The sequence below is a fragment of the Loxodonta africana genome, chromosome 8 (assembly GCF_030014295.1).
Source record: "Loxodonta africana isolate mLoxAfr1 chromosome 8, mLoxAfr1.hap2, whole genome shotgun sequence".
In the NCBI taxonomy this organism is placed as follows: Eukaryota; Metazoa; Chordata; class Mammalia; order Proboscidea; family Elephantidae; genus Loxodonta; species Loxodonta africana.
The window spans coordinates 87,588,017-87,613,810 of NC_087349.1; the positions used below are offsets into that span (position 1 = coordinate 87,588,017).

The following is a 25,794-nucleotide window of genomic DNA, read 5'->3' on the forward strand; positions in this document are numbered from 1 at the left end:
CTGGATTTTTTTATGTTTGCAACCTGATATTTACTTTCTTCACCTATTAAGTGGGAATTAACAAGCTGGTTGTCAATAAATGTACAAAATAGCACAGATCTAGGAGATTCTGAAAACAATGACCACATGAATAACTACTGTGTATAAAGCAAAAATAAATATTTTTACAAAAGTAACCAAAACGACAAAAGTAAAAACTGAAGACCTTTTATCCAAGTCATTCTTCCGATGTGTGGCTAAAACGTGACACCAGAAATCCAGTGAAAAGAAAGTTACATTTGATCAAAAAAACAGGTTTGGGGAGATGCAGGTTTGGGTATAAACTACTTGAGGGCAGGCCCACTGAAATTTTACTCATCTTCCGCAGCACAGTGCCTGAAATAAAATCATTCAGAAAATGCTGTTCAATCAAAAAAGGTTATTGTCTCAGTTATCTTGTGCTGCTATAACAGAAATACCACAAGGAGATGGCTTCAACAAAGAGTAATTTATTCTCTCACAGTCTAGGAGGCTAGAAGTCTGAATTCAGCCAGCTCCAGGGGAAGGCTTTCTCTCTGTCAATTCTGGGGGAAGGTCCTTATTATCAATCTTCCCCTGGTCTAAGAGCTTCTAAGCGCAGGAACCCTGGGTCCAAAGGACAGGCTCTACTCCTGGTGCTACTTTCTTGGTAGTATGAGGTCACCCTTCCTCTCTGCTCGCTTCTCTCTTTTATATCCCAGAAGAGACTGACTTAAGACATAACCTAATCTCATAGAGTCCTGCCTCATTAACATAACTGCCTCTAATCCTGGCTCATTAACATCATAGAGAAAGGAATTACAACACATAGGAAAATTACATCTGATGACAAAATAGTGGACAATCATACAATACTGGGAATCATGGCCTAGCCAAGTTGACACATATTTTTGGGGGGACACAATTCAATCCATGACAGTTATTACATAAAGTCATACATTACAGCAATCATCCTTTACACCAAAAGATTGGCTTTACTTCTTATGTTAAATTATAATAATCATGGTAGGCCATAAAGTAAAATTATTCCCTCAGAAGGAAATAAAACTCTCATTTAAGCCAATAAGCGCTACGGAAATACCAGAAAAATCAAGGCCTACTGAGTATTTTGTATGCAGCACTTTACAAAGGACTTGGCAAACATTCAAACAACCAGTCAGAGGAAATTCCAAGTGAAACTCAACCCATGTGTGTGTTTGTTTTGTGGGAGTCGAGTATTTTTATGGCATGTAGCTTTAATTGGTGGCAGATATAAAATATCACTTTATAGTTACACTACATGTTCATTCAGTTCTTCATAAAGTCTAGAATATGTAATCAGTAAACTTTTAACACTAATGGGAAACTCTGCATTCTCCTGACAATGCGAGGTCCTGTGATAATGCTTAGACTATTCTACCCAGGCTTTATGCAATTTTGTTAGATAAATCCACTGATGGCCTTGATGATTCCATCTGCCATGCAAAAAACAAAAGCTAGTCCATGTGGGATGAGGATGATATATATTCTCCAGGAATACAGTCTGTATGGTTTGAAGCTCAGAAGCACTTTAAACTGCCCAAAAGAAAAGAGCTAATTCAGGTGTATAATCATGCAGGTCCACAACTAGCAGTCACAACCATGGCCTCCTGCCCCCTTACTATGGCTGCTATTTGCAGATTGGCCAATGGCACCAGAACAATGGAATGAGATGTCATTTTACATTTCTCTCTCACTTGTCTCCCAGCTGAGGATATAAAGATGTTATTGTTGTTGTTAGCTGCCACAGAGTTGGCCCTTGACTCGTGGTGACTCCATGCACAACAGAACGAAACGCTATCTGGTCCTGCACCATCCCCATGATCAGCTGGGGACTGGACCTTAGGATCACACTGACATGATCCATAGGAGTTTCACAGGCTGATTTTTGGAAGTAGATTGCCAGGCCTTTCTTCCTAGTCCATCTTAGTCTGAAAGCTCTGCTGAAACCTGTTCAGTATCAAAGCAACACACAAGCTCCACTGGCTGCACATGAGGTATATTTGCCAGGAATCCAACCTGAGCTCCCTCGTGGAAGGTGCGAATACTACACTGAACCATAAGGCCCTGTAAACAAAGATGAAAAGTCTCCTTTCTCCCATGTCAGATGATCTGAACTGAGATTTATTGTACTTCTGAGAATGTAGGCAATAATTTGTACCAAGTTAGCATTCTTCATAGGTATTGCTTGGCACGCCAGAGGCTTTTCTCAGTTGCATTGTTCTGCATCTTTTAGCTAATCCGCTTCCAAAGGAGCACCACAAACACCAGTTTCATAAAGCGATTCTGCAACTGGATAGCAGGATCAAGTACTGAGCACCTTCCAACAATTTCTCCCTTTTCCTTCTCCATCTAAACTTCATTTAACTTCAACTCCTAAGAACTTTATTCCAGAATAAAATGTAATATTTTTCATACAGACGTCATCCCATTATTGACCAGGCATAACTGTCTTATTCAACAAACAATACACATTTATTATAAACCCGGCATATGTCGAAAACTATGCTAGACTCTGAGAAGCCACAAAGACAAAGACAACGCAGGTTCTGCTCTTAAGGGGCTCATAGCTGGCACCTGAAAAGCAACAACACGTGAGGCAACAATAAGCACAAGTGCTACACAGGCTTACTATAGAAACCAACCACACACAGGTGAAACGAAAACACCTGGGATAAGACTACTGTAAGGTATGACGTGCAAAGCCAGGAAAGGCAGGGGGCAGAGAATTAGCCAGTACACTTTCCCTCTTTCTCCCACAGTCCAATCTTTTTTACAGGTAAAAATCAGATTTTAAAAACACATCAAGATGGGCAATTTTGAAGTGAGAAAGTCTTCAAAAATAGTAGTACGAATCTTGAAAGGCAGAAAGGAAAAGAGAGAATTCCAGCTTTTTTGGCTTGCTGAAATGTGGTGTGTTGACGGAAGAAGTGATAAAATCAAGTTTTATATATGTACATAAATGCTTATATATGCTACATGTCAAAATTATCTCTCCCAACCAGTAGCCAATCCCTCAGCAGCCCAGCCCTTTAGCTCTGGGCGGCCATTCTGACCCACTCTTTCCCAGAATGAATGTGAATCATGCCACTTTTTTGCCAAAGCCTAAGAAGCAAGCAATACCATTCTACAACTTTGGGTTTCAAAATACACTCTAAATATTAGTGAAACAAGTATTGTGGCACTGATTCAAATTCTAATTCAGAAAAAGTATGGATAGCACCAGGAATTTGGATGGATTTTTTTAACCCTGTTGAAAATATGTTGTTACATTAGACCACAACTGCAATAAAGAACAGTAGGCTGGTGCTAAACGTAACAAACACCTTATTTGTTATTGTACTTGGTAGGTAGGCAGGATTATCTCACACATGTTGATTTGGAATAAAGAGTTGCTAATTCTTATTTTAAAGGGATCTTTCTGAAGTAAAAGGATAGCAAAGTCTGTCACAGCCATTGATTAAAAATTAATTTGCAAAGATTATAGTCATTTTTTATGAATCTCAAGACAGAGACAGATAGGCAAGACACTATCAAATGGGAATTCTCAGCTGTCCCCCTATACATACACACAAACATTTATATTCACACCCGTTCTTACACTTTTCCTTCTGATTCAAGAGAAAGTTCTCTCTCCCTTGCATCTTGACCTCTCCCCTCTCCACTGCAGCATGTAAACATAATCAAGTCCTCCTTTAACTTGGCATCTCTCTCCAGCTATTGTCCCCTCCTCCCCCCCACTTGACTTTTTTTTTTTTTAATTTTTATTGAAATACACCCACTCCTCACTTATTGACTATCTCATTATCTGGCATTTCATATTTATGACAATAGTAAAAAAAAAAAAAGAAAAAAAACTCCTATCCAGGTATTTTGCACATTAACAAGGTACTTCTGGCAATAACGAATGCCAAGGTGATAGGCAAGAGTAACACTGGCTGCAGTGGTTAAAGTTATGTGTTGACTTGGTTGGGCAATGATTCTCAGTGGTTTGGCAGTTATGTAATGATGTAGTCATCCTCCATTACTGCATAGTATCGATTTTCCCATAATGACCTGGTCTTTGGAACCTAACCATGTCAGTAAGTGAGGAGGATGTAATTATAGTCTTAAGAAATAATATGGAGACTTTTGTGCACTTTGCCCAGTTTCCCCCAATGCCAGCATTTACAAAACTCATTATAATATCACAACTAGGATATTGACATTGGTGCAATTTACCAATCTTATTCAGATTTCCCCGATTTTACTTGTGCTCACTCATGTGTGTGTCTTAAATTCTATGCAACTTTATCACCTGTTGTAGGTTTATGTACGCACCACTAGAGTCAAGACATTAAACATTTCCAACACCATAGGGACAAATCTGATATGTCGCTCCTGCATTAAAATCTTACAATGGCTCCGTTGTCTATACAATAAAGCCTAACTTCTTCGCATGACGTACAAGGCCCTTCAAAATCTATCCCTTGCCTACCTCTCCAGTCTCGTCTCACCTCTCACAAATCTGCATCCTATAATCTCACTGTTTCCAACTACCTGCAGTTCCCCAAATGCTCGTCTCAAACCAATGATTCAGGTCTCCAAAGGAGCAGTCCGGGATGCCCTCTGAAGAAACCAAAATGGCACCTGGGACTTTCATGAGGTCAAAGGACTTGAAGTCATTAATTGACCTGATGTTCAGAGGGGGGGAAAAAAAGTAAATGTCTTAAAATATTCTAAATTTAAAGTACAGAAAAAATATTTCAAACATTTAACATAAAATACACCCTGTCTAGAAATGGTGGCCATCTGGTTTCTTCAACTCCAAAGGATGAAATTCAAATACTCTCCTAAATAGGCCAGAAAAAGAAGATATAATCTTTCCAGACATGTGAATATATCACACAAAAAAAAAGTGAACATTATGGATTTTGCAAGATATTGTGAATCTTTTTCTCTTCAAAGAAACGACCTGATGACAGGAAAAAAAAAAAAATTTGCTTTTGGTAAAATTTGCTAAATATTGAAGAGTACATATTAGCAGTTCTTTGAGGATGCTATCATATTTGATTTTTTTTTTTTTCAGACGTGCAGGATTCCCGATGAGTTTGTTTTAACCTTCTTTCATTATACTTAACTATGCCTTTTAGCACTGGTAACAGACTGCTAGATCCATACCTCAGGCAGTGTATTCTTCTACTTATCCACAGGGTAGCAGTGTATTTCAAAACAAGGCTACCACCGTGGGAATATAAATGACTATCCAAAATGCCTGCAGAAAGCAGCTGCTCCTTTTTGTACATAAGATGTCACAGAAGTCCAGAGTGTGATGTGGAGACTAACAGACAACAACAAAATACCTCAAGGAGAAGTAATAAGAAAACATGTCAAAAAGAGGTATGAATGGTATTGAGGTAAAATCAGGAAGGCAGATTAAAATCCTGGTAAAATATTATATTGTTCTATAACTCAATAAATAAATTTATTTTTACATATTTAAATTAACTAAATCTAGAAATAGATAACTTTATGAGCCATAAATTATGATATGGTGATCCCATTAAATTTTACTTAAGTTCTACAACAAGAAGAAGGTAGCACGGAATCCTTTTCATGACCCTAAATTCATTTCTGACCACTGAGACCTAAGTCAGAAAAATGCCATGCTATGACAATTGTACTGACAAGTCTTCTAGAAGTTATTATAGGAAAATCGTTACTATATATAGTATAATATATAGGAAAATAAGAAATCCTTTACTTTTAAGGGCTGGAAAAATATTTTTGCTAGGCAGAATTCATAGTACTTAAAAGCACAAGGTTGGGTTTAACCTAGGCTCTCTTGAGAAAATAAATTTAATCTCTCTAACCCTCAGTTTCCTTGCAAAAGTGAATAAACCTCATAAGGCTGTTTTGATGACAACGTGCAATAACACCTGTAAAGCACTTAGAATAGCATTTGACACATGGCAAGCACTCAACACAACCTAATTTTTCAATGCCCTTCTAGTTCCATTCTCTGATTCTGCTAACATACACACCTATACTTTTAAATTCACAAAAAGGACATCGAGAACAGCAAAAATAAGTGAAAAAGGCCAGATGTAAAGGACAAGTATTGTGTAAGTCCACTAATATAAAATCGCAAATAAACAAATGCATAGAGACAGAAAGCAGATTAGAGGTTACCAGGGGCTTGGGGTGGAATCCTGGTGGCATAGTGGTTAAGAGCTATGGCTGCTAACCAAAAGGTTGGCAGTTTGAATCCCCCAGGCGCTCCTTGGAAACTCTATGGGACAGTTCTACTCTGTCCTATAGGGTCGTTACGAGTCAGAATCAACTCTATAATGGCAACAGGGTAACAGGTAGGGGTTGGGGGGAGGGAAGAATAGGGAGTTATTGCTTAATGGGCACAGAGTTTATGAAAACTTTTTGAAAATAAATAGTGGTGATGGTCATGATTAAAGTCACTGAATTGTACACGTACAATGATTAAAATGGCAAATTTTATGTTATATTTTATGACAATAAAAAAAAGGTGCTGCAAAAAGAGAACAGCTAAGAATTTTGAGTTGATAAGCATATTTCTACCAATGCATTCATTGAAATCAGCTGTTTATATATCTATAAAGAGTACACCACACTGGTTAAAGTCATGGGCTCAGGAATTAGGTCCAGGAGTCAGATCTAGATTACCAGTTCAGGTTCTGCCACTCAAAAGCTGTATAACTTTGGGCAAGTTATTTATCCGGGAAAGCAGGTAACACCTTATATCTAATACCTATATTTCTTAATCTAAAAGGAATATATTTAGTGATTAAGTCATGTAAATATAATTCCAGTAATGTATATATATTATATATAAATAAATGAAAAGCAAAAATAAATTTATTTTCTCTCCAAATATTTGTTCGACATGGTAAAAATATAAATAAATGAATAATACGCACTGTCGACATAAAAAGCAGCTAACTATATAATTTTTTTCAGACTATGTAATGTCTACCTTAATAGCCAAGACATTCTAAATTGTAGAATTTCAAAAGACTCAGGAACTTAAACCCACTAATTGAAATGAAGTAGGACTCCCTGGGTGGTACAAATGGTTAAGCGCTTGACTAGCAGCTGAAAGGCTGGCAGTTGAAACCCACTTACAGGCACCTCAGAAAACAGGCCTGGCCATCTGCTTCTGAAAGGTCACAGCCTCGAAAACCCTATGGAGCAGTTCTACTCTGCACACACAGGGTCATCATGAGTCAGAATCAACTTGATGGCAACCAGCAACAACAGCTGACAATACATGTAAATAGATGACAAGTTTGAATGAAAAATATTTTTCACAAAACACGATGATAGGTGTTCTTAATTTGATTGGGAACAGAAATTTGAATTCAAATATACTATCAATGAGGTCACATAAACGTTTTGGGGGTTGCTTTAAAATTTTATTAAGGATTACTTGTAATTGCTATTTCGTTGTATTAAAGACCTGTTCATAAAATACAAGAATCATTCTAATAAGATATTTCCTATATAACATTTTCTTGCACAGTGAATAAACCTCCTTTTCCTTACAGAGATAATACTAACTATAGCTCTTATTACCACAAATTCTGAACTAATGGAATTCCATTAATTTTATAAGTAGCTCTCTGTGTGCCATGTATCAGAAAAATCTGACAAAGTCTAACTGTACTCAATGAAATTTAATAAAGATAAAATGCAACTTTGTTCATAATCCAATGAATGTCTAAGACAAAAAAGTATATATTTTAATATTTCTCTAATCCCAAAATTGACAACTATTAAGATAAACCACCTCCGTTCATCATATTATTCTATCAAATATACTCTGCCGAAGTTAGGGTTAGCTTCCTACAGGGATTCTGAGGCAAAACTTTCACAATGGATATTCAATATCATCGTACAAACAAGACTCATACTGAAGAATCTATTCAAGTATTTGATCAAGATCTAAGTTCTAAGTATGGGGCTGACAATATTTACAACAGGAAATCAGGGGTAAGGGGTTGGATTTAGGGTTGTAGGGTTTCTTCTGAGTCTTTGAAGACAGCAAGCATTTGGAATAAATACTGATGGCTTGTGAAAGAGGCCAGCTGAATAAAAGCAAAGGGTTATGTCAAAGAGAAGTACACAGGCCATTTTGATTACGGAGAGTCTTAAAAGGAGGCAAAGGAATTTGGATTTGTAGGCTATCAAGAACTGCTATAGGATCTTGAGAAAGACTCTTATCAATGTAATATTTTATAATATTAATCTGGCAGAATGAAATTGGGAGCCTAAAAAAGAATGAGAGACTTTAGGAGACAGTTGTAGTAATTCTTTGTGATGAGATCTCAGACTAAATAGTACATTGATAGTAGATCTCTTTCATTCATTAATTTTACACTCATTTATTGAGGGACTGTAATATGCTGGGAGCCCTGGTGGCACAGTGGTTAAGGGCTCAGCTGCTAACCCAAAAGTCAGCAGTTCAAATCTACCAGCCACTCCTTGGAACCCCTAGAAAAGGTACTCAAGGAAGCCTCTCTGAGATGATACTTAAGCTGAGACGTAAATGATGTGAAAGAGCAAAAGGCAAGAATAAAAAAAATTAGCAAGAGAATAGCAGGTATAAAAGCAGGAAAAAGTTTGGTTTGTTCAAGGAATGTAACACATGACAAATGTAGCTACAGTACAATGAGGGAAGGGAAGCATGAATTAAGATGAGACAGGTGAGGTAGAGAATGGATCCCGCAAGACATTATGTCAGCCTTGTTAGAAAAGTAGAACTTCACATTAAATGCAATGGGAAACTACCGGAAGATTCTGATCAGGGAAGTGATACTTTTTTTTTTTTTTTTAAGTTAGAGGGAAAAGCAATTGGGTTGGTCATAAATTTGGATATTAACAATAGAAAATACACTTGAAGGCCATTTTTAAAAACACAAGTCCTTTGCGTTTTAAGACTGGAGAACCTGTTGTACCATAATCCAATCCACTAAAGTCATTACTAAAAATAGGTAGAAATTATTTCAATTTCAAGTTAGATAAACTGCACTGATTAAACTTACTAGCACAAACATTATTAAAATCTAGGAGTGCCCTAAGTGAGAACAACCAATTGGAGTAAACCAAAGGAAAATACCCTTAACTCTAATTGAAGAAATCTAATACATTCAATAGAAGTGCTTATGAGATATGTACTTGTGAAAAAATCACTGGGACAGATTTGAAAGGCAGCTCAACCAGCCTGTTTTTCAGCACTGACTTTGAACAAGCTGTTTAACATCTCTGCAGTTTGCTATAAAACTGTTGCATGGATTAAATGAGTTAATATGTATAAAGTACCCAGAAGAGTATTTGCCATGTAACAAATGCTTAATAAACATTAGCTGCTGCTATTATTATTGTGTTTATTATTATTATTATTGTGGTTAACCACTGCCCTAGAGTTGAGCCAATTTTGACTCACAGCAACCCCACGTGTTATAGAGTATAACTGCTCCATAGGGTTTTCTTGGCTGTAATCTTAACTGAAGAAGATTGCCAGGGCTTTCTTCCTTGGTACCTTGAGGTGGGTTCGAATTGCCTAAGTTTAGGTTAGTAGTCAAGCACAAACCGTTCATGCCACCTAATGGAAACCCTGGTGGTGTAGTGGTTAAGAGCTACAGCTGCTAACCAAAAGGTCAGCAGTTTGAATCCACCAGGCGATCCTTGGAAACTCTATGGTGCAGTTCCACTCTGTCCTATAAGGTCGCTGTAAGTTGGAATCAATTTGACTGCATCAGGTTTGGTTTGAAACACCTATTATTGTGGTAGAAATGTTTTGTTCTGCTTAATTTAAGTCATACTTGTATCATCCCTTTTTCAAGGTGAAGTGACCATTTGGTTTTGAATGGCCTAAAGAATTTCCATTCTTGTACTGGAGCTATCTAGATCAGGAATGGATAGTAAATATCTTTGGCTTTACAGATGAGACAGTGTCTATCACAATTACTCAATTCCACCAGTGTATCTTGAAACCAGCCATACACAATAAATGAATGAGCATGGTTATGCCCAAATAAAACTTCACTTATGGATATGGACATTCGAACTTCACATAATTTGCATGTGTCATGAGATGTTAATTTTTTAATTTTGTTCCAATCATTTCAAAATGTAAATAAACCATTCTTAGCTTGTAGGCTGCACAAAAACTGGTGGCAGACTAGATTTGGCCTGCAAGCCATAATTTGCCACTCTAAAGGAAAAAAAAAACCTGTTGCTATTTGCCAATCTAAAAAAAAAAAAAAAACTAGTGCCATCAAATACAAAACACTTTTGGTCATAATTTCTCCAAAAATACAAAACCAAAGTGAGTGTAGTCAGGTTTCCTAACTTCTAAATATTCAAATAACAAAATTCATTTTCACATGAGGAATAATACCTGGCTCACTGGCTCAGTTTTTTTTCCCCAACTTGTTCCAGTGAAATATACCATAACAAAGAAATCATGGCTAAAATAGTACAAAGGCTCTTTACTAAGTTTCATTTGGCTCTGAAGTTATAGTATATTAAGGGTTTGTGCTATGAGTTGGAATCAGCTGGACAGCAATGGGATTTTGGTATTGAAAGGCTGAGGAGCCCTGGTGGCACAGTGGTTAAAGCACTCGACTGGTAACCAAAAGGTCAGCGGTTTGAACCTACCAGCTGCTCCAAGAGAGAAAATTGTGGTAGGCTGCTTCTGTAAAGATTTACAGCCTTGGAAACCCTATGGGGCAGTTCTACTCTGTCCTATAGGGAAGCCGTGAGTACAAAAGAACTGGATGGCAGTGGGTTTTTTTTTTGGTATTGAAAGCTTACAGAGATAACTGTAACATAAAAATTTCTAGTATGATGTTAACTTTATTTACCAAAGCTTATTTTACACGATAAGTAGAGCTGTTGCCTGTTTTTTATTAACACAACAAAAGAAGTCATTCACCCAGTCTTACTAAATCTCTGCCAACAGACATACTTGTAATAAGAGGAAGACAGAAGCTTATCCCTCAGCAATATACCATCAACACAAATGGGATCTTCTCACAGTACAGAAAATAGTATGTCTTACATCACATTAGCTCTGAACAGAGCATGGTACATCTAAAACCCAATGGAAAAAAATGGTCTTGTGGGTTTTTTCCTAGTAAAAAAGATTAAACCATTCTGAAAAAGAAAAAAAAAAAAAACTTTAAGGAATAAGGCATAGTTGCTTACTTCACATATAGCTCCAATTCATTTCAGTAAAAATTTCATGTATCTGTCAAAGGAAGATGGAACTATACATGCCAACCTCACAAAGATATGTGCATATTTACCTGCTATTAAAACAGTCAGTGAATCAACTTTACAACAAATCCTTAGTTCAAAAGGAGACATATTAACGGGGCTTTTTAAAAAAAAGCTAGGTATTCTCCCTCCAAAAAAACAAACCAAACCCTTTGCTGTCAAGTCGATTCCAACTCATAGCGGCCCTATAGGCCAGAGTGGAACTGCCCCACAGGGTTTCCAAGGAGTGCCTGGTGCATTTGAACTGCCGACCTTTTGGTCAGCAGCTGTAGCTGTTAACCACTGCCCCACCAGGGCTAGGCTTTGCGAAACTGCCATTTTTACTTCATTTAAATACTAAATCGGTGACACTCTAAATACTGCACAGGACTTAAAATCAAATATTAAGACTCAACGTTTGAAACCTCCCTGTTTGCCAATCCGTCCAAGCCTTATGATTTTACCTCCTAAGGATTTCCAACACTTCTGTCTAGGCCATCACCTCTACCACTTCCTCCAAACCAAGCTACTGTCATCTTCTCCCCAGACTTCTAAAACAGCCTCTTACCTCTCTGACCAACATCCTCCACTCTGTTCTTCACACTACAGCCACTCTTCTGACCTCAACTCAACTGTTTCTTCCCCAGAGAAGGCTTCTCTGACCTCCTTAACTACGTGAGATTCCCCTTCAGCATGCTGGACCTCTCCTTTATGGCACGTGCTTATTTTGTTGTTGTTGTTGTTGTTGTTAGTTGCCACTGAGTCGGCTCCAACTCATGGTGATCCCATGTACAACATAACAAAACTCTACCCAGTCCTGCATCATCTTCATGATCATTGGCATCTCTGAGTTCATTGTTGCTGCCATTGTGTAATGCCTTCCAACCTAGAGGGCCCATCTTCTAGCACAGTTATCGGGCAATATTCTGTTGTGATTCACAGGTTAATTTTCAGAAGTAGAGTCACCAGGTCTCTCCTCCTAGTCTCAGTCTGGAAGCTCTACTAAAACTTATATACAGTGGGCAACCCTGCTGGTAACTGGAACCCTGGTGGCATAACTTCCAGCATCAGAGCAACGCGTAAGCTACTACAGTACAGCAAAGTGATAAATGGGCGGTTGATGTGCTTATTAGAATTTTTAAATAATATGTGATTGATGTCTATTTTCTCTACTAGACTTTAAGCTTGAACAGGGGCAGACCTGATGAATTCCCAATATCTGGCACAATCCTGGGTCAGAGCAGGAACTAGGTTATTTTACTGAATATTAAAATGCTATAAGACATTTAGGAAACCCTGGTGGCGTAGTGGTTAAGAGCTAAGGCTGCTAACCAAAAGGGCAGTAGTTTGAATCCACCAGGCGCTCCTTGGAAACCCTATGGGGCAGTTCTACTCTGTCCTATAAGGTCACTATGAGTCGGAATCGACTCAATAGCAGTGGGTGGTCGTGTGGTATGTAAGACATTATAATATCGTGTATACACATGTCGAGAAATTTTTTGTTAGCACTGTAGAATCACCTTGTCCTGATAGTTATTTAACTGACAGTTAACATAAAGCAGATTAAAGTCTCAATCAGCCATAATGTCTGATTTACTGCAACAAAATCGGATGTAAATGACTATGCGCTACATCGAATTCCAATAAACAAACATTATCTTAGGCATCTTCTGAAGAGACTGGTTAAAAGTTTTTCTTTGTTATAATAAAAAAGTTAGACTAAAGAAAAAGAAAAGAGTTGAATTAAATAGTGCATTTTAGAAGCATCCCCCAAAAGAACACCAAATTTACCAAATGTAATCCATTCTGCTTTACCTGAAATGCATATATTAGGATTACCCCCAGATCACTCTCCTAAGCTCCAGACCCATATCCAGCTGCCACCATTGCTACCTGCATGTCCCCAAAGCAGTTCCAACTTAATATTTTTAAAGACTCCCCGAATCATTCTTCCCCCTTGTATTATCCCAATAAAGTGTACTGCTCCCCTCATTTGCCTAAGGTAGACATCTAGGAGTTGTCCTTGATTCTACCTTCTCCAAGTCAGTTACCAAGTCCTATCTATTCATGATTCTAAAATTTTTTGTTTGTCCCCTCTTCTCCATTCCCCTTGCCTTTGTTCCCGTCCTCTCCCAATCCATACCGTTTCTGGGTTAAAAAGAAAAAAAAAAAGATGTCACCCCTCTACCTATTATGATAGTTCCCTGATTACTTTCAGGATAAAATCTGAACTCCCTAGCAATGTAAACAAGACCCTCCAGGATCTGAATGAACCTGCTACCAATTCAGCATCAACTGGCCCACTCTCTTACCCTTCATTATTTAGCTCATATTCATTCTTTGAGAGTTAGCTTAACCATTATTTTCTTCAGGATGCCTTCCTTGGGATTAGGAAATCATCTCTATCATAACACTTTCACTGCTGTGCGGGAGCCAGCTTGAGCTAGATCATGAGCCAAATGTTACCATCTCTCCCCAGCTCTACTATGACATCATGTTGGTTGCTTGAAATAGTCCGTAGTGGAAGTATTTATGCAACAGAAATCAGTAAATGCTACGTATCAGGGCTTTTTCCCCCTGAGAGCCAGTTAAATGTTAAATTAAACTTTTATCAGCAGACTATTGCTTATCATCCTGCACTATAATCTACATGACGCTGTCTGTCACCCTCCATACACTAGAATTTGTTTCTGAAGGAAACGGTCTTTGTATTCTCAAAGTCTAATTTACCTGAACAATGTAAATCACCATGTGTTGCATCAAGTTACAATAAATAATTATCAACACAGGCACTTTCGGAAGAAGGCTGGCACATGGTGGGGCTCAAACTCATTAGTGAAGACTGAATATAATACATTTATCAAACTCTAGGAAAAATACTTCAAAAACATTAAGTGTCTAGAGTAAGGTTTTTCCTGTCCTATTAAAAGTAAATTCTTATGCTTATATATTTAGGAGGAAGTTTTTTTTTTTTTTTTTTATAGTGGTGTCTGCAATTTACTTTGAAATGCACCAATAAAAAAAATGGATTGATGAAGGGATAGAAGGGTAGAAAGTTAATATGGGATAAAGCAAGACAGGAAAATACTAATGGTAGAATCTAAGCAATGAATATACGGGCATTCACTGTAAGATTCTTTCAACTTTGCAGTATGTTTGAAATTTTTCATAATAAAATGTTGGGTCAAAACTGAATTGTCTCGGGGGACATCTATGTCAGTTGGCATAACATAATTCATAAAGACAACATTCTACGTCCTACTTTGGTAACTAGCATCTACAGACTTAAAAGCTCGCAAGTGACCATCTAAAATACAACTATTGGTCTCCTTCCATCCGGAGCAAAGTAGAGTGAAGAATACCAAAGACTCAAGAAAACAATTAGTCCAAGGGACTAATGGACCACAGGAACCACAGCCTCCACTAGCCTGAGACCAGAAAACAGAAATAGTGCCCGGGTACCACTCTAAAGAGGATCACAATAGGAGGTCCCAGTTAGAGTGGGAAAAAAATGTAGAACAAAATGCAAATTCATAAAAAAGACCAGGTTTACTGGTCTGAGAGAGACTGGAGGAACCCCCAAGACTATGGCCCTCAGAAACCCTTCTAACTTGGAACTGAAGCCATACCCGGAGATCACCTTTCAGTCAAATTATAGACAGGCCTTATAAAATAAACAATAACACCTGTGAGGAAAGTGCTCCTTGGAACAATTATCTATAGGAGACCAAAAGGGCAACATCTGCCCAAAAGCAAAGACAAGAAGGCAGGAAGGGGCAGGAAAACCAGATAAATGGAAACGGAAAACTCAGCGTGGTAATGGGGAAACTGCTGATACATAGCAGGGACTGCAACTAATGACATGGAACAGTTTGTACATAAACTACTGAATGGGAAACTAATTTGCTCTGTAAACCTTCACCTAAAGCAGCAAAAACAAACAAAAACCAGAATGGTCATATTTTTGCTCATCAGACAGGCAGGTTGCTCACCAACCCTTTCAAGATAGCCAAGTTCAGAAAAAACAACCATGCCTTAAGGATCCTAAGGAAGCTAATTTTTAGAAAGTACTAAAATCTTCCCCTGACATCTTTGGGATGTGGCAAGAGTACAAATGGAGGCTCACACAGCACAAGTCTAAATATTATGAAGTTATATATCAAGTTAACAAACTGTCTTCCAACTTTGGCAAATATATACCAAAGTAATAATGTAGAAGACCAGGCTTGAATTTAGAATCTCAGGCTTCTAAGAGTTCCACATTCCTTTTCTTCCTACCCCTGGCTCCATACCACACCTCAAAGAGCCTCGTGCACATGCCCGCCCTTCCATGCTCTGTCCACACTCCCCTGCACACAACCCATAGCTACTACCCCCTATGCTTATGAGTACACACACCAATAATACAGCCCACCTACCAAAGGGCAGACCCAGGGAAGAGGACCACACGGGCCCCAGGAACAAGCCTGGGGCCATTTCAGCAGGGATTTCAGGGACTCTGTCCCCCAAAGTACAATCTAGAACATAAGGAGAGGAGAGGTGCAGACACAGGTTGAACACTTCCCCTTGACCCCAGACAGGAGGGGTACAACTGGAGAAAGGGTCTAATCAGGGCCCTCTAAAGTACAGGACCCAAAACAGGAGCCCCTCTTGCCTGGGCCTAAGGGCTGAACTAGCAATACTATACAAACTGTTTGGTAATCATGACAAGAGAAACCAGGAAGTGGGGTGTAGGGGGACACAAAAAAGAGGAAGACCCTCAACAAGATGGACTGACACAGTGGCTGCAGCAACGGGCTCAGGCATAATGATTATGAGGACAGTGCAGTACCAGGCAGTGTTTTATTCTGCTGTACATGGGGTTGCTACAAGTCAGAACTGACTCAACAGCACCTAACAACAACAACAACAGGATTAGAATTCAACTCCTCCAAGAGAGAATATATAGAACAAAAACTACCTTAACTTTATGTCATTCCCACAGACAAGTACAGAGGCAAAAAGATACAAATGTAAAAACGTTAAATTCATTCATTTAATCAATATTTATTAAAGATCTACCATTTTAGGACTGGGGATACAGTATTGAACAAGACACACGAGGCCTCTACCATCATGAAAATTACATTCTAGTAAACGGAAACAAGTAAACATATAAATAATTTCAGATGAAGGTAGGTGGTAAGAAGAGAGTAAAGCAGACTAGTGGAGTAGAGAATGATGGCAGCCATGGGGGTGCTACTTTAGAAAGGATGGTCTGGGAAGGACTCTCTGAAGAGGTGACCACTGAGGGATATAAAAGAGCCAGTGGTGTCAAGATGGGAGGAGGCAGGAGAGAGTGGAGAAGAGCCCTCCAGGCAGAGTATTAGCAGGGCATAGGGCCTAAGGCAGGAGTGAGCCTGGCACTTTCAAAGGGCAGAAGAAAGGCCAGTGGGACTACAGCACGATCAGCCAGGGAGAGAGTGGTACGAGGCAGACAGAGCCCCGTTCCATTGAGTCTTCTCATAAACCACAATTAGGTACTGTCAGGTTTTGTTCCGACTGCAATGGACGGCATTTGGAAGTTGCACAGACATATTATACCTTCTACATTCAGGTACGTAACTTTATCAGCCTCATAAGAATAGGAGCCATCTTCTTGCAACACAGAGTATTGGGAATGAGGTCTGTCCACATTAATATTCAGGTTGGAAAGAAGAGCTTTAGTAATCTACAGCTGCAACCAGCAATTTTCGGGGCAGGCAGTAAGAAAGCAAAATGACAAAGAAATTAAAGTATAACACTTTAACCCACATCTTAAGCGGGAAGTGGACATCCACCACAGGCCAGACCAGGCAGAAGAAACCTGAGGTCAAAGTAAGAGAATACAGATTGTATCAGAACTACATCCTTAGCCTCACCAGCTGGGGGTTATCACCAGCTTCCTTAGTGAAGAGGGTATGTAGACTGATGGCAGACCTTACAACATAGTTTTTATAGTTTGTTGTGTGTAAGTCTAATATAGTACGGTACAGTCTAGTCAGAGTAGATGATATAATTCTCGTTATTGAGTGTGAATTTATTCATCCACTGTAAGTCCTTTTGAAAATCCTGGTAGCATAGTGGTTAAGAGCTACAGCTGCTAGCCAAAAGGTCAGCAGTTCGAATCCACTGCTGCTCGGAAACCCTGTGGGGCAGTTCTATTCTGTCCTATAGGGTCGCTATGAGTCGGAATCGACTCCAGTGGCAATGGGTTTGGTTTTTGGCTTGGTGAGTCCTTTTACAATCTCCATAAATTTCCATATTAAAGAACCCCATTCTATAATGCAACATATAGAATGGCTAGAACAAATGGGCCCTATCTACTAGTCTAAAAGTTTTCATGCCTAGAAAGAATAAAAATAGATAAGCAACACCCATTTATAAATATCTATCCCTAAAAGTTTATTTCTTTCTGGCTGTGTATATGTGTACACGTAAAGGAAAACGTTCTTAATTATAATAAACAACAACTGCCCTAGCTAGAGCAGGGTTATGGCCTTGTCAGTACGTAAATTATCTCAGTCTATATTCAAACAAAATACTTTCTCTCCAAGATGACAGTTCTAAAATATCTTGCTTCTCTTTGACTTTATCCTACCTATAAAGATCTCCAGGTTGTTTTTTTGTTTGTTCGTTTTTTAAGGTTAAGAAAATCTTATCTCTCTTCTTCCTTTCTTTTTTAGAGAGCAATTAACTAATACATAACTAGCTCAACCCTCTAAATCTCTTTTCCCCATAATTAATTATTTTTTAAATCATTTGAACCCTTACACAACTCCATGGTACAGAAAATGAAGTAAAAGCGGAAGTCCAAGGCCTCCACATAATCAATATCAGCTTATTTTTAGTTTTTCTGTCCTCAGTGTCCAGCTCTCTCAGATTAGATCATGTTGCTGTTGTTGTTAGGTGCGGTCGAGTCAGTACTGACTCATAACGACCCTATGCACAACAGAACAAAACACTGCCCGCTCCTGCGCCATCTTTACAATCGTTGTTATGCTTGAGCTCGTTGTCGCAGCCACTGTGTCAATCCACCTCTTTGAGGGTCTTCCTCTTTTCTGCTGACCCTGTACTCTGCAAAGCATGATGTCCTTCTCCAGGGACTCATCCCTCCTGACATGTCCGAAGTATGTAAGACGCAGTCTCATCATTCTTGCTTCTAAGGAGCATTCTGGTTGTATTTCTTCCAAGACAGATTTGTGCGTTCTTTTGGCAGTCCATGGTATATTCAATATTCTTCGCCAACACCACAATTCAAAGGCGTCAATTCTTCTTTGGTCTTCCTTATTCACTGTCCAGCTTTCACATGTATGATGCGATTGAAAATACCATGGCTTGGGTCAGGCGCACCTTAGTCTCCAAGGTGATATCTTTGCTCTTCAACACTTTGAAGAGGTCCTTTGCAGCAGATTTACCCAATGCAATGCGTCTTTTGATTTCCTGACTGCTGCTTCCATGGCTGTTGATTGTGGATCCAAGTAAAATGAAATCCTTGACAACTTCAATCTTTTCTCCGTTTATCATGATGTTGCTCATTGGTCCAGTTGTGCGGATTTTTGTTTTCTTTATGTTGAGGTGCAATCCATACCGAAGGCTGTGGTCTTTGATCTTCACCAGTAAGTGCTTCAAGATCATAAGTAAGAATAAAGCCAAGTTCTTTGGTTTGCTCTCAGAATTTTGTTTTAATTCACATTCATCAACAATTTCTAACCATCTCATTCTAAGCCCCCACCAACTCACACATACACTTGTGCTGTTGGTCAAGAGAGGATATTAAGAAATGTGTGGATAGATAAGAACAGAATCACTACAGCTTCTAGGAACAAAAAAAAAAAAAGAAAATGGGTTTGAATACTTATAAAATACTACTAAAGATATCTTATGAGATTTCGTGAATGTTGACCGTGATGATTTTATATTGTTACAAAGTTAAAGAACTACAAAACTGAGTTGATAATTAGAAGTAAGTCCTGGCTTCTAATAATGCCCGTGTCACTGACCGTGCTCTTGAATAAGTCATAGGACCTTCCAATCACTCAGTCTTTCCGGTGGGAGGGAGGGAGGAAGGGAGGGGGAGGAGGAACGGTAAAACGGAGAGAGGGAGGGAAGGAAGAGAGAGAGAGAGAGAAGAAAGAAAAGATGGTATAGGAGAAAACAGAGCACTTAGAGTCCTTAAGAGAAAAAGGTAGCATATTAAAAAAAAAAAGCATATAAGCCTAGGTAATAATTAGCTTATCTTATATTACAAATTAAGAACTGTAGATATGTTACAAATTAAGAAATTAACCCGAAACTACCAGAATTTAAATTAGCCCTAACTGTATTTAACTATAAATAAAAGGGGCATAAATATCAAGCAGCATACTAGTCCTCGATCTCTTTTTAATGACATAAGAAAGTTGACTTTTTATAACAGTGAGCACAAAATGCACCTCCAGCTCTAATCGAGTGTGTATACTGGAAAACTGAAATTCCATTCATACAAATTTCTTGTAGTTTTTTCTGAATCCTAAAGTCTCACTCCCTAAGGTATCTGCATAATATTATATACATGCAGAGAGGTATTTTAGATATAATTATAAAGCCATGTGGCATACTCACTAGGTCTTGACAACCTCCTGAACTCGTCTCTTTGGAGTAATTATAAACAGAATGTCAAATGACTCAACACTAAGAAACACATCCAGCTTTGGGGTAAAAATAGTATAAAACTCACCGTGAACTAAACACCACAAAAAATATAGCCAGCACTTCAAAGACAATGTGAACCATTAGTTAATTACTACCAAAACCAAAGACCACTAGTCTATATACTTTATGAAAGACCTGGAAAGTTGGGAAACATTTTTTTTTTCCACTATAGCAATATATGTTGGCATAACTGACATGAGTAAGGAACCTTATTTTACATATCTAAAGATTTCAAGCTAAAGGTTTTAGATTTTAAAAAATGTTTTAAACCAGTTTTACCACAGAGTTAAGTTCTTAGTATTTGCTGTCTGACAAGCCTATTGTATCAGGGTTTATAATTGCCACTAAAAGTAAGCCTGAGTCCCACCATATATCATTAAATAGGACCATATCATTAAGTGGTCCTCATGTAACCAATTTTGTTCAACCAGGATCTGCTATGAATGGATGCACATTGTGCTAAATAACAAGCATCACTGACACAGATATTCAAATGTGTGTGTTTACAAACACAGTGCTGCTACCCTGAATAGTCTATCATTCCAGTGAACATTAAAGTGCATTTTGCATTATATTGCCTAATCTTTTCTTCTTTTTTTTCTTTTAAGTAGCCACTGTTCACTTTCAAGCTTTTTCATTTTCTCAGCAAAATAATAACTCTTGGTCATCATAGGCAGCCAAGTATCAGGCCTTAACCATCTGTCGACTGGCTTGAATTCAGCGAGCATGCTCCTGTAGTTTTAGTTCTAATTGTGTTTAATGCTGCACTAATTATTTCAATGGGGAATAATTTTGTACAGTCAAAGTTGACTCATTTTATAAACTGGAAGCTCCTCAGCTATAAATTGGCAGGTCTCATCCTTCATTCCTCCTAAGCGTTGTGCCAAAGGGGAATAAGTATATGGTTGCTCTGTGACCAAATGTCATGTGCTGGGCAGAAACATTGATCCTAGCTATTAATCACTCTGCAAGCCCTCCCAGTAATCAAAGGGCACAGCTGCAATGATATATGACCAGTGTCAGAGCAGAAAGCCCTTTACAAGACTGCATACCTACCAGCTGATGGCCAGTATGTACTACTGCCTGCACACTAGCCAGCCCAAAGTGCCCAGGCTAATTAATCATCACCTCTAACTGTTCATTCTATCATTAAACACCTTTATTGGCTGAATTATCGGAGGATTCTTACCCCCCTAATTACTTAGGTATGGAAGCGAGGAAGTTTCTCACCTGGATACAAAAAGCTGCCTATTACCTGTTTCAGACCATTCTGCCCTTTCATTCTCTTCTCCATAAAAGTCTGCTGACCTAGCAGTGAACTACAGACTGGGAGAAAATTGGATATTGTTGTGACTGACTTTGGTGAGGTTCACATTAAATGACTGATAGAAGAGCTACAGAACATGAAAACATCCAAATTTAATACGGCGAACTTTCAGAGAACATACATGTGAATTTTACAGTATGAGTTATGAAATATATTGATATAGGAAATTATGAAGTACAATTTAAGTGCAAACTTGTTTTCAGAGGAAATACCAAGGAAAGGTTTTATCAGTTATAATTCAATTTCTGATGTGATTTAATATACTGTTCTCTTTGCTGCTAACTTCTACCTCAATAAGATCATACATTGATTATTTAAAAAAAAAATTTTATATTCCATATTGGCTTTTGAAATTAATAGCCCAGCATTTCAAAGTTTTTAAATAGTATCTAGGATACAATAATTAATGCTTTGCGGATTGTAAAGAAATCTCTGGACAACATTCACTCACCCATGATTTTTATGTAAATAATTTTCCAGCTTTCAAAACAGTGCTAATCCAAGTAGGGAAGCAGGAACCACATATCAGCAGGACCTTGAAATTATTTCTAGTTATATTTCAAAAAACCTTGAGCATAGCAACTTTGTCTATTTGATAAGACATCAAAAGACTTCAAGGTAGAGAACTATCAAGATTTTAATAGTCAAAATGGTAAAATGTCTTTTTAAAGAAATACATATGAACAGTACAATGGAATAACTCTTGAACATTCCCTTGAGACATTAGAAATCATCGTCTTAATTTTTTTATTTCAGCATATATACAGTTGCCAAGGAAATTTAATAAAATACTTCTTAAGAGGGCAAACAATGAAGAGTCATGTATTACTTCAACGAGCATTATCATGTCACATGCTAAGAAACATGACACAATATGATGATAATGGTTTTATTCCTATAATACCAGAAGTAATTAGAATGAACTGAGTTCAACACAAATTTTTTTAAATGAGGATGTTTATAATCAGTTTTAGAATCATGAATCAAAACAAACTAGTATCTTTAAGACAGGCCCAACCAATAAGCAAATAAATGTTATATTTAGGTTGTTTGTTTTTATAGTCTTAGGATTCAAGAATTAAAATAAAGAGAAATAGGTAGTAGAATTAAAAGACTAAAGTGAAAAGACCAACAACCCCCGAGTGTTGGAGAGGATGCAAAGCAACTGTTACTCTCATTGCTGGTAGGAATGCAAAGAGGTACAGTCACTTTGGAAAACCGCTTGGGAATTTCTTACAAAGTTAAACATATACTTAGTGTATGACCCAACAATCGACTTCTAAGAGCAAATGAAAACATATGCCCTCACAAAGACCTATACACAAACATTTATAGTAATTTTATTCACATTGGCCAAAACTGAAAAGGACCAAAACATTCATCATTAGTGAATGGGTAAACAAATTGTGGCACATCCATACAATGAAATACTACTCAACGATAAAAAAAAGAACAAACTACAGATGAATGCAATAACATGGATAATCTTAAAAGTGTTACACTAAGTTTAAGAAGCCAGGCTTACCTGGCTATATACTGTATGACTGATTCCATCTGTACGACCTTCTGGAAAAGGCAAAACTGTAGAGGCAGAAATTAGATAAGTGGTTGCCAGGGCCTGAAAATGGAGGCAGGGGATTGACTGCAAAGGGTTACGAGGGAACTTTTGGGGGTTGTGGACACGTTACGTATCTTGATTGTGGTAGTGGTGGCCTAGCTGCATACATCTGTCAAAACTCATCAAACTACACACTTAAAAGGACAAATTTTGTTGTATGTAAATAATACTGCAATAAACTTGACTTAAAAACAAAAAAGCCAGTAAAGTAGGAAAAAATGAAGTCCTTTTTAAAAATATCCCCAGTCCTAATAAACACTATCCAAAGAATCACGTAAAAAATCTTTATTTAGTTATTTAGGAGGATAAATCTAAAGTGTTTTTATTTTTCTTTATAGTAGGAAGACTAAATTTCTGATTATGGTAAAAGAAGAATGAAAGTAATAATTTTGAAATTTATAAAGGGCCATGATATAAGAGGGACCACAAATCTTACTCTTTAATGTGTTTCTACCGTTGTACCATAACCATCTGTCTACATATCCATCTCCCCCGCTCCCACACAAAGCTCTGAGAGGAAAGGTAACATATTCTTTATACTGTAAGCACCTGGTATAGCATTGCTTACACTGTTGAATACAATGGGTATCCAATAAATGTTTGTTAAAAAGGAAGGGAAGCTGGTTTGTATTGAGGCAGATTTCAAAAGGGGAAAATTAGTTGATTCATTTTTATAGAAGTCACAAACGTTTATTTTGGAATCACTAACCTGTATAACCTAAATGCATTAATAATCTAGTCTAATGAACTAAAACACTTTTTATCTGAAAAAAATAAGACTTTAGTCTACATTTTAAGAACCATCAATTCTAACTCTGTTATAAAGGAAAACTATGAAACACCAAAATACCCTAAAAGGGAGATTACTTTTCTTACCATTTTATCATTCATAGAGTTGAAAAAATTATCTGATATAAATTACCTAATCTGAAGATAAGAGTGAGCAAGCTGCTCCAAGATCTACAGAAATAAGGCACTTTAGTTCAATTAAATGATTTCCCTCCAGGCAATGTCTTTTCAATCTGAGCTAATGACATCATTTAAGGAGGATGGTCCATTTAACTAAAAGGATCTTTTACAAGGCAGACAGACAGAAGGCAATCTAAGGATGTTTGCAAGGAATTTTCATATTTCAAAGTTATAATGCCTAGATAAAATTCTTAAAGTTAGATATTAATCAATACATTGCAGAAATAATTTCATGAGAGAGAATGTAATAAAGCTCTTAAAAAGTTTCCCCCATTATTTTTCTCTTCTAAGAAACCAATTCTTTCCTAATGGCAATCAGACTACTCCAGACTAGCAGTTAGATGGAGTTTGCTAGAAATTAGGACCTTATATATGAAATGCTAAACTTCTTCACCTACCTGCTGTTTCTAGGATAATCCTCCCCAGGTCATACAGGCTTACTTTTACCTGGTTTTGAGCTTCTGCATGTGAAGTAGGCAAAAGCACATTTCCGAACTATTCTTAACACAATTAGGCTGACCAGAACTTAAACTGTTAATTCCCCAAGATGAGCAAAAGTTTCAGGAACCCTCTAGAGAGCTCCTTCCTCTAATCCTGTGCCCTGGAATCAGAAACTGAAAGTCTTAAATGGAGAAGCCTTACTTACATTAAAATTCTTCATAGCTTAGTATCCAGACAAGAGAAGCCACCTCACCACCATAGCTTTAGAGGAAGAAGGGGAGGACTCTTAAATCATACAGTAAGTGAAATTACACCAAATTTTCTAGAAAAGGTTTACTTTTTGTAATTCTGAGTTTTAAAATTATTTTCTGTTAAACAATAATAAATAGCAACTGCTATTACGTATGACTTGGCAAGGGAGTTAGACCAGTAAGGGTAAGAGATAGAAAGCCCTAACCCCAAATGAGAGGCATATAATTTAAGTTATAGAACAAATTCTGCCACTAACAGTCTGTGTGACCTTGGATAAGTCACTCAACACATCAGAACTTCAGCTTCCTCATCTGTAAAATATTCTCTGAGACCACTTTTGACTCTCACAGTCAATGATTCTCTCGCCTATAAGAAAAATAAAGATTTATTTTTAAAAGTAGATGAATGAAATATAGAACTGCTATTAAATGAGTCAAGTTTTACATTTGCTAATATTGACAGACTCTTTAAAGCAGCAAGAGCCAGACTTTACAAATAATTAACTTGCATGAAAAAAAAAATGTTGCCTTTGATTAGATTCCTACTCATTGTGACCCTACAGGACAGAGTAGAACTGCCCCATAGGGCTTCCAAGGAGTACCTGGTGGATTCAAACTGCCAACCTGTTGGTTAGCAGCAGAGCTCTTAACCACTACTCTACCAGGGTTTCCAATTTGCATGAGTGTCAGAAAATATATGCCTGCCCTAGGAAATTAAGAGTTCAAAAGAAACCCAGACTAGAGTTAAGGATCTTTGAAGAATTTAACTGAAACTGCTTCATCCAATCCTTTTATTTGAAAATGGTCATAACAAGTTAAAAGCAAAGAAGAAAATTCCCTAAAGTCACCTGATTCTTATGACCAACTGAGGTGCCATCCCCAGCAGGATCTGATTTTTAAGTTGACCCATTTTTTGTTTTTGTTTTTGAAATGGTGTAATTCATGTTCTTTTACGTTATTTAATATGGGGTGCTAGTAAAATTTGAACTTTCATCTATAGAAATTACAAAGTCAAAATCCAATATACCTTCCCCAATCCAGTGTACCTTCATACCATACAAGAATCCTACTACATATACAGATTAACTTACTAAAAATATAGTTTTTAACTCAATATTTAGTGAGAACAAGGAATTATTATTAATTCATAGATGGAATAATGGTAT

The 25,794-nt window shown here is 37.6% G+C and overlaps 1 protein-coding gene and 1 long non-coding RNA gene across 2 annotated transcripts in view; both read right to left on the reverse strand.

Annotated features, from left to right (window-relative positions):
* Positions 1-25,794, reverse strand: part of SKAP2 (src kinase associated phosphoprotein 2) — a 178,461-nt gene that overhangs the window by 95,633 nt on the left and 57,034 nt on the right. The window lies entirely within an intron of this gene.
* LOC135232250 (uncharacterized) overlaps positions 1-25,794 on the reverse strand; it is a 77,498-nt gene that overhangs the window by 13,584 nt on the left and 38,120 nt on the right. The window contains exon 1 of the long non-coding RNA XR_010322724.1: positions 1-25,794. This exon is cut by the window's right edge and continues 38,120 nt beyond it. This is a non-coding gene — a long non-coding RNA (uncharacterized LOC135232250).